Here is a 9,676-nt window from a genome sequence, read left to right on the forward strand (position 1 = left end):
CTATACACACTTCTTAACATATAGGTGAATTGTAGCTGAATTATTGTGAACGTCTTTTTTTCTGAGAAATGGAATCTTAACTTTTAAAAAATAGTATTTGCTTAAAAGGGCAGCCTTTAATCTACTGTTCTGTCCTTGGGTTGCCCTGGTGCTCTGATATAACAGTGTCATGTGGCAATAAGGAGTTTTAAGATTAATTCTAGAATGCCTCGTAATATCTCGGCACAGCTGAGTAAGTTGTGAGTGCAGGGGAAGGTCGCTCAGGTTCAGTCCCCAATGGCATCTCCGGGTAGGAGAGGTGACATCAGGGACTGAGCCTGAGAGACCTGCTGCCAGTCAGTGTAGACAGTACTGGGCTATATGGACCAATGGTCTGACTCAGTATAAGGCAGCTTCCTATGTGAGTAGAAAATCCTGGTGGAGAATTGAAATGTTTGTTTGAAGTGCTTTTTTCAAAGATCTTTGCAAATGACAGGAAAGGATGGCTTCAACCCTCCCACACACATACTTTTTTGTCTGTGAAAACATTAAAGTAGAAAAGCCACCAGAAACAGCGAAAAATTAGAATTAGTTCTCAGTACATTTTCTGGAAGATCCCAGGCTCTGATACTGTTCATATAATCTGCCTACCATTAACATGGTAAACCAGAATAAATACTTAGGAGCTGAGGCCTGCAAAATAGGTAAATTTACCCCAACAAATTAAAATAAATCAAAAGTTTGTATTTTTATTTTGTAAGAGGGGGTTGCAATATTGGCAAAGATTCCTTTCCTTTGAAAGGAGTGGGGTCACAAGGGAGGAGGAATGTGGTTTGAGGAGGAAAGGGAGGGCACAGGGGCCCACTGATACCCTGTGCCTGAGGGCCCCCAGAAACCTGAAGCCGGGCCTGACCACCAAGGACACGAACCATGGAGATTTGTGTCCTTGGCAGCAGCGGTGATGATGACAGCCAGGAGCAGCAGAGCTATCTGAAAAGGAAAGGGAAGAAAGATCTGATGCTTTTATAGCAATACAAATGAAGAATAAGTATAAGAGTAAGAATAAAAGCAGGAAAAAGAAGAGCAATGCTATCCTTCATTAGTAATCACAGCATCTAGTCCACCTTGAACAAACTCCCTCCCAAGACCCATCAAAAATGGCTTGTCCAATTTGCTAACTCCACTGCCTACACTAATATACCCAATACCCAATAACCTTACCTATGCACTTTCAAAGTCAACACAAATGTTTGTTTTATTTTTTTTATCTGAAAACATTTATATACCACTTCATTGAAAAAAATGCCCTACGTGGTGCACGAACAATAAAATAAATCACAAAACTATATAAAACAATTATACAGAAATTGGCAGCAATAGAATATCCATTTTGGGCGACTGTATGTGTAGTCGATGTGAAAAGTCAGGGAATACCTGCACAAATAAATATTATACATTACGGTTGTATGGTTTTCTTAAACAATCATGAATGGTTAACACATCTCTAATCAGTGCAGGGCAACTAGGGATGGAAAGATCTGTCAATTTCAATTCTCTCATGTTCTAATTTTAAAAAAATCCTCATGAAGCAATTTATCCTAATATAATGCATTTTTGTATGATATTTTTACTAATATATTGACTTTTAATAAATGAATAAATTTTATGCACAATTTCCATATTATATGCATTTTTGTAAACATTGTTTGGTTGGAGAACTGTATCCCAAAATTCAGATAAGTATGAATTTTGAAGGATGGATGTGTTTCAGAACTTATATTGTTTCAGAAAGTGTGGATTTGTTCGGCTTTAAATGCAAACCAAATCAAATTTCTCCCAAATCCCTAGAGTCGGCATAGGATAGATAAAGTATTTTTAGATAAGCGATTTCATTATGCATTCATTAGACACCCCCCTCCAAGTGCACAATTTCATTTTCCCTTACAAACTTTTGCTGAGGTCTAATTGACCACATGCCTCTCAAATAAGAAAAAAAACACCTTTCAATTGAATCTTTTAATGTATCACAACATAAGAATAAGAGGATTTTCTATATTGTTTCCCTTTTATGTTTTCTTGCTTTCCCTGCCCTGCATTCACTCCACTAATCTTGTATTCTGATTTAATTGGATAATTTCTAAAATTAATGTGTCCATCGAGAAAACACTCCCCCCCACAAAAAAGCAATCTTGATTTGACAGTCATTATGATTGTATCACGATCCTTTTGTATTCCTGCAAAAGCGGAAGGTTCTGCCATTTTTGAAACACCACACAAAAAGAATCTTATGTACAATCACATGCAGACTGCTTTTATTTTATTTTATTTTACTTGGCACTGTTACAGCAGAAGCGTATAAGCTCAATAAAATTCTACAGTAATAGAGTCTTCATTGGCTGTGCATACAAAGTCATTGAGATTGCCCTTTTTTGTAGTATTTTATCAATGCCTTCATGCCTTTGTACATAGAATCTTAGAATCAGTCCAAACAGTCGCACCAATCGGTGCATGCAGAATGCCCTATGCGAATATATAGAAATACAACTGAAAATGGAAAGTTTCTAGTGCACTAGGTCTACTTCAGAAGGAAGACAAGTTAATCTGGAACCCTAAAAACCCAAGGATGCAGAAGAATGGGGGCAACTTGTCGACATGGGGTATGAAGTGGCAAAAGTCAAGGCGAGCAAAACATTTTCATCATTCCCTTTATTTCCACTGTTGAGTGACATTACTTATTTAGCCAAAATAGCACCACCCATATGCACAAGATGAAGGTATTAGCAGGCTCAGGGGAACCCCAAGAAATACAAAGTATCTGGTAAGGGAGGACCCTAGGGGAGGGGGAAAATAGCTTAGTGAAGATCAGCATGTTCAGCAAACACAGAATGCTGACTGGCCACTGGGGGGAAGGAACAGAAAACTGGGAGAGGAATGATACGAAGGGGGATGGAATCCTGAACAGAGAATATCCATACTGCAACATTTTGTTGCAGTTCCCATCTACTTTTTTTTTTAACATTTTTGGTACAATCACAGCCCCAGATGTTTAAAATGTGAAGTTTATATCTCCAAACAGGAGGGGCAGAAGGTAGATTTGGATCTACTACTGGCTATCAAGAGTGGTTTGCAATAGAACAGAAAGGATTTCTGACTCTCACCAAGCGCATCAATAAAATGATTCCCCTTTCCTAAACCACAGTGCCGAGATGAAGAAATAATGAGAAGTGGAAGGACCGTGAGCTCCATTCATTTCTACCACTCAAAAGAAATTCCTGGGGGCAGAATCCTTCCATTCAGAGTGCAGTGGGGGCGCTGATGCCTACTGGGAGTGGTAGTGCAGAAGGCATGGAGGCCAACAGTAGGTGGAGCCAGAGCCAATGGCAGGCAGGGCCACCTAATTTCATCCCCATCCTCTGCCCTGCTGAGTTCTGCACGGACACATCAGGAGGAGGAGGCTGAAGCCAGTGTCACTCCCTGGACTGGGCATAGGTCAGGCAAACTGGGAGGGGTGGCTGAGGGCAGACCAAGGTTGGCAGGACAGTGCCCCATTTGCTCTAGTAGACCAGCCTTCACTGTGGGGCTATGTCTTCTGCATCAAGCTCCAGTTGAGGAACCTTGAGATTCTAGTAAAACAAAATAACCCAAACCCCTGAAGTCTGTCTCTCCGCTCTTTTTTCATATATATAAAAAATGTGAACAAATCCTAGTGCTGTTGTTATTTTTTTGTTTGTTTTAACGTTCAACAATTCACCAACATCAAGAAAAGAGGGGAAAATAGGAATAGGGAAATCTGCCTTATCCTGAGTCAGACTGTTGGTCCATCCAGTTCAGTATTGTCCACACTGACCGGCAGCAGCTCTCCAGGATTCCAGGCAGGAGGATCTCGCAGCCCTACCTGGAGATGCCAGGAATTGAACCTAAAACTTTCTGCACACCAGGCAGATGCTCTACCACTGAGCTATGGCCCTGCCGCAAAGGGGGAAAAGGAACCACTTTGTTCAGGACAGATGATCAGCCACCCATGTCGCAAACAGCCAAGTTCTAGACCTTAAAAGGCCACCCCCCTCTCCAAAAACCCCCCACACACATCTATTTGACTGAAGAGCTATAAGGAGACTATAAAAATTATGGATCACAGAAATAAGCAATTAGTGTTATCTTCAATTGCTTTATTGGCAGTATTCACTCGTTAGAACAGAGGCGGCAGTAAAACAGATTGCAGCCTACTGTATAACGGCATATGGGTTTTACATGATAATGCCCATTCTCTGCCAAAAAGTCATATTTTCATTTGACGGCATGGAACATTATCACCGGGCTTCCAGCACTAGGAGTGGGTAACCCCTTTTGCTTCCCTCCTCCCTCCCTCCCCTGCTTTTCCCTGTTGGCCGTCCAGCAGTTTTCGAGGTAATGCATACGCAAAAAGCAGCTCGGCAACGGAGCAGCAATAAAGGACTTGCGGCGGCGGAATATTGATTTGTGTGTGACGCCCCTTGGCCCGTACCACACCGTGGCGTGTCACAGAGCCATCGAGATAATAGAGTCAATCTTGAAGACAGCATTTTGGAAGGGAAGTTGGGGGCTTGCCAGGCTGTTCAAACAGCTGGCTTTGGCGCTTGAGGACGCAGCTTGCCCGCCTATCTAATGAAAGCAGGAACTAGCGGTGGTGAGGGAAGGCCAGAATTAACACAACAGGGAAAGAAAAAAAAACAGGAAAGGGGGCAAGAGTGATGGCACTCCACTGCAGCAACAAGGGAGAAGTCAAACACTCTTCACATAAGAAGAACCTAGCAAATCAGGCCAAAGGCCCGTCAAGGCTAGCATTCTGTCCTCACAGTGGCCAACCAGATGCCAACGGGAAGCCCAAAAGCAGCGTTCTCCCTGCTGTGATCCCCAGTATCTGGTATTCAGAGGCAATACTGCTTCTGGCTGTGGAAGCAGGACCTAGCCATCATGGCTCGTAGCCGTTGAGAGACTTACCCTCCATGAATGTTGCTAAACCTCTTTTAAAGCCATCCAATTTGGTGGCCATCTCTGCCTTAGGAAGAGGCCTTTGTGCTCAGGTCCTGGTTGGCCACTGTGCAAACAGGACGCTGGACCCCATGGGCCTTTGACCTGATCCGGCAGGCTCTTCTTATGTCGTGGAAGTGAATTCCATCGTTTAACTGTGTGCTGTGTAAAGAAGTACTTCCTTTTGACTGTCCTGGATCTTCTAACATTCACCTTCATTAGATGACCCTGGGCTCGAGTACTATGAGAGAGGGAGGAAAAAAAATTCTATATCTGCTGTCTCCTCACCATGCACAGTTTTATACACCTGATCCCTCCTACTCTCCTTTTATATGATGGGTTTTAATTGGATGTTATTTGTTTGCTGTATGCTGTCCAGAGTTCCAAGTGGAGCAAAAATGTAACAAATAAATAGACAGGCTGTATCCAACGTAGCTCTAAGGTGAACGCTCCATTAGCACGAGGATTTCTCTTTGTGCAATAAATGTTCTCCCCCTCTCCTCTCCCCATGCAGCCCCTAAATCTAATCTGAGGGTTCCCCCAGCCCTCCAGAGCAGATTTAGGGGAAGTGTGGGGTGCACACAGGGAGAGGAGAGGGAGGAAATGCCATTGTACCGGCACTAATCCTCATGCTAGTGCAAGGATTTAGTTTAATACTGCTGTACGTTTACATTAATCAAGGATTGTGGACACAAAGAGGTGCGTTTGTGTCTAGCAAAGTCAAGCATTTTGTTAGACTTTCTTGCAGTGAACAGAAGACTTCATGAGGCCAGCACCCTGCTGAAGCTAAGCAAGGTCAGGTGTGGTCAATGCCTGGATGGGAGACCGTCTGGGAACCATATATAAGCCGGCTTGTGTTTCTCCCATCAAAAGAAAGGCGGAGCACAGTATAAAGGTAATAAATAAATAAAATCAAACTCATGTTCAAAATATTTCAATTTGAAGTCGCTGCCATCACCTCTGACTTGTCTGGATTCAAGTTCCACCTGACCAAAACTCTTTGATTCAGGGCACAGACAGCAACTCCCAAATTTTTAGTAACTGAAAAATAGAGATGAGTGATGATGATGCATCGCTCCAGAACTACATCAACATATTTCTCCCACTGGCTTCATAGAGATGTTATGTAGGATCAGGGACCCTTGTGAAACACTACAAGCCAACCTCCACAGAGCCAAGACAGCGTTTCCAAAGACCTCTCTGTGACAATTTTATTTTATTTCAACAAGCATTTTAAGTAAGCTTTTCTTACTTTTATGGTTAATTTTAACTGATTTTATATATTTTTTGTAAACCTATCATATATTGCTTAGAAACTATGGGATTTAAGCAGTATATAAATTGTTTAAATAAGTAAAGTATGAATAATAATAAAATAAAATAAAATGAATGAATAAAATAGGAAGAGTGGAAAATTATTGGGGAGCTATTCCCCCCCAAAAAACCATCCAAAATTGGTAAGAAAGGAATGTATGGAGTTGGGCAATACACAGATTTTAACAAAAACTTAAGGGCCTCAATTGGTCCTATCAACAGAGTTCTGAGTTTGGTCTAAAAGCAGAATTGCTGCTTCACCAAATAAGACTAAGCATGATCCTGGTATTACAATGAATTCTCAAAGAGAAATGTCAGTTTTTTGCCTCCTAAACCTAGAGCAAAATCAGATCCAGTTGCTTGCCTTCCATTTCTGGTGTAGCATCCGTGCTTTACAGACTCCACATCCAATGAAAGGTCATCAGTGCATCCCCGCACACACATATACACACCAGGTTTTTTTTTAGCATGCAGTAACAGTGGTCTCACTCATCCCCACACAAAAACCATGTCAGCTAACTAATGAATATTTCCATTTTATTAAAAGGGTAAAATGAGGATACGAGGATCCAAGACTGCTCAGATATTTCACAGATGAGAAGCTTGTTAGACCTACTTTTCCCTACATGCAGTTCTAAAGATTTTATTTTATGTCATATTTCCTAGTACTTAGAGTTGCCAGGGTGTCAGGATCTTACTAGAAGTTTTAGGTTTTTCAACTGTCTTCTCAGGAGCCCTCCTCAGATGCTCACATTAAGCATAAGCACGCAAAGGGGTCCACAGGAATAAACCGGTTACCTCCTCCCTTGTCACCATTTCTGTTGCCCTCCATGAGTTCCTGCACTTATGGAGCTCCCTATGCACTTTAGAACCCTGATTTTCCAAGATTCTAAAGTGCATGGGAGAGCTCTGCGCATACAGGAAGTTCCCGGCTTCGAACAGTTATCCTCCAACTCATGGAAGGCAATGAGTTGGGACAGAGATAGTGCAGTCACCACTGAGCCCCCTGCCTCACGCGTTTACTGAGCACTTGGCATGAGCACCTGAAAAGAGCCTTGACATCCCATGAAGAAAAGTAAAAACTTAGAGCAGGGGAGCACAGTCAGGGAGTGAGTTATCTTAATAATAATAATAATAATAATAATTTAATTTTTAGGCCGCCTATCTGGCCGAAGCCACTCTAGGCGGCGTACATATTAAATTCAATAAAATACAAAATACAGTAAATACAATAAATACAATAAAATACAAATAATCAACAGTGACAGAATAGCAGCAATTGTAATACATAGCAACGGGCATTGAGTATATAATTAGCCCATCCCGATAGTCTCAAAGGCCTGACCAAACAGCCAAGCTTTTAATGCTCGGCGGAAGGTATCCAGGGAAGGGGCATGTCGAAGATCAAACGGGAGGGAATTCCAGAGAGTGGGGGCCGCCACCGAAAAAGCCCTCTCTCTAGTCCCCACCAACCTAGCTACTTTTGTTGGTGGGATTGAGAGAAGGCCCTGCGTGGCGGATCTTGTCAGGCAGCATAGTTGGTGACGCTGGAGGTGCTCCTTCAGATAAACCGGGCCGAAACCGTATAGGGATTTAAAGGTTAACCCAACACCTTGAATTGGGCCCGGAAAACTACTGGAAGCCAGTGTAGATTAAATAATACTGGTGTAATATGATCACGGCGACGGCTGTTTGTAAGTAAACGAGCCGCCGCATTCTGTACCAGTTGAAGTTTCCGGACCATTTTCAAGGGTAACCCCACGTAGAGCGCATTGCAGTAGTCTAATCGAGAGGTGACCAGGGCATGTACTACCAGTGGGAGCTGATGAACAGGGAGGTAGGGTTGCAGCCTGCGTATGAGGTGTAGTTGGTACCAGGCTGCCCGGCTCACTGCCGAAATCTGAGCCTCCATGGACAGCCTGGAATCAAGAACAACCCCCAGGCTGCGGACCTGGTCCTTCAGGGGCAATTGTACCCCATTAAACCTCAGGTCAACAGGACCCAGCCTACCCCTGTCTCCACAAGCAGTACCTTGGTCTTGTCAGGATTTAGCTTCAGCTTGTTCCTTCCCATCCATCCACTCACGGATTCCAGGCACTTGGACATGGTCTCCACAGCCAACTCTGGTGAAGACTTAAACGAGAGATAGAGCTGTGTGTCATCCGCATATTGGTTACACCGCAGCCCAAATCTCCTGATGATAGATCCCAGCGGCTTCATATAGATGTTAAATAGCATGGGAGAGAGGATAGAACCCTGTGGCACTCCACAAGTGAGGGGCCAAGGGTCTGAAACCTCATCTCCCAATGCTACCTGTTGGTGCCTGTCAGAGAGAAAGGAACGGAACAACTGTAAAACAGTGCCTCCAATTCCCAGTCCTTCCAGGCGATCCATCAGGATACCGTGGTCAACGGTATCAAAAGCCGCTGAAAGATCTAGGAGGACAAGAAAGGTCAATTCTCCCCTGTCTAATGCCCTCCTCATATCATCCACCAGAGCGACCAAGGCTGTTTCAATTCCATGTCCAGTCCTGAAACCCGATTGGTATGGATCCAGATAATCCGTTTCATCCAAGTGTGCTGACAATTGGTTAGCCACCACTCGCTCAATGATCTTGCCCAAAAATGGTAAATTCGAAACAGGGCGGAAGTTGTTCAGAACTTGGGGATCCAGGGAGAACTTCTTTAAAATAGGTCTTATAATTGCCTCCTTGAGGGCCAGTGGCATCACACCCTCCACTAAGGATGCGTTTACCACCGCCCTAATCCCTTCGCCCAGTTTCTCCTTGCAATTCACAAGGAGCCATGATGGGCAAGGATCAGTCAGACAAGTGGTAGGCTTCACAGATGAAAGCACCTTGTCCACTTCCTCAGAAGGGAGAGGCCGAAACCGATCCCACTGGACCGGATTGCAAATGGTCATCTTCTGCTTGGCCTGAGAGCTTTTCCTGTGCACTACTTCCTATGGCCATCATGCTCCACCTCAACTGCCAGGCACAGGTGTGCTATTCTAGTTAGCCACAAGATGTCACTAAGTGTCACCTTCTGATTTGCCAGACGCCTCCCTTTCACTATCTGGCTCCACCCCCAAGTCTCGGGATCTGAGGCCACATCCACATCATTCATCTTATACCACTTTAATTGCCATGGCTTCGCCCCAAATAATCCTGGCTAAGTGGATGGTACATTATAGTTCTCAGGATTCTTTGGGGGTAGCCATGACTGTTAACATGGTATAAATGTGCTTTAAATGCATGGTACGGATGTGACCTGAGCCTCAGGCAACTTGGCAACCCTCATCCTATGATGTCTTCACGAAATGCCACCTCCTGACTTGACAGTCCCTTCCACTCTCAGACTCCACCCTCTAAGTC

This window comes from Rhineura floridana, chromosome 4 (assembly GCF_030035675.1).
Source record: "Rhineura floridana isolate rRhiFlo1 chromosome 4, rRhiFlo1.hap2, whole genome shotgun sequence".
Classification (NCBI taxonomy): domain Eukaryota; kingdom Metazoa; phylum Chordata; class Lepidosauria; order Squamata; family Rhineuridae; genus Rhineura; species Rhineura floridana.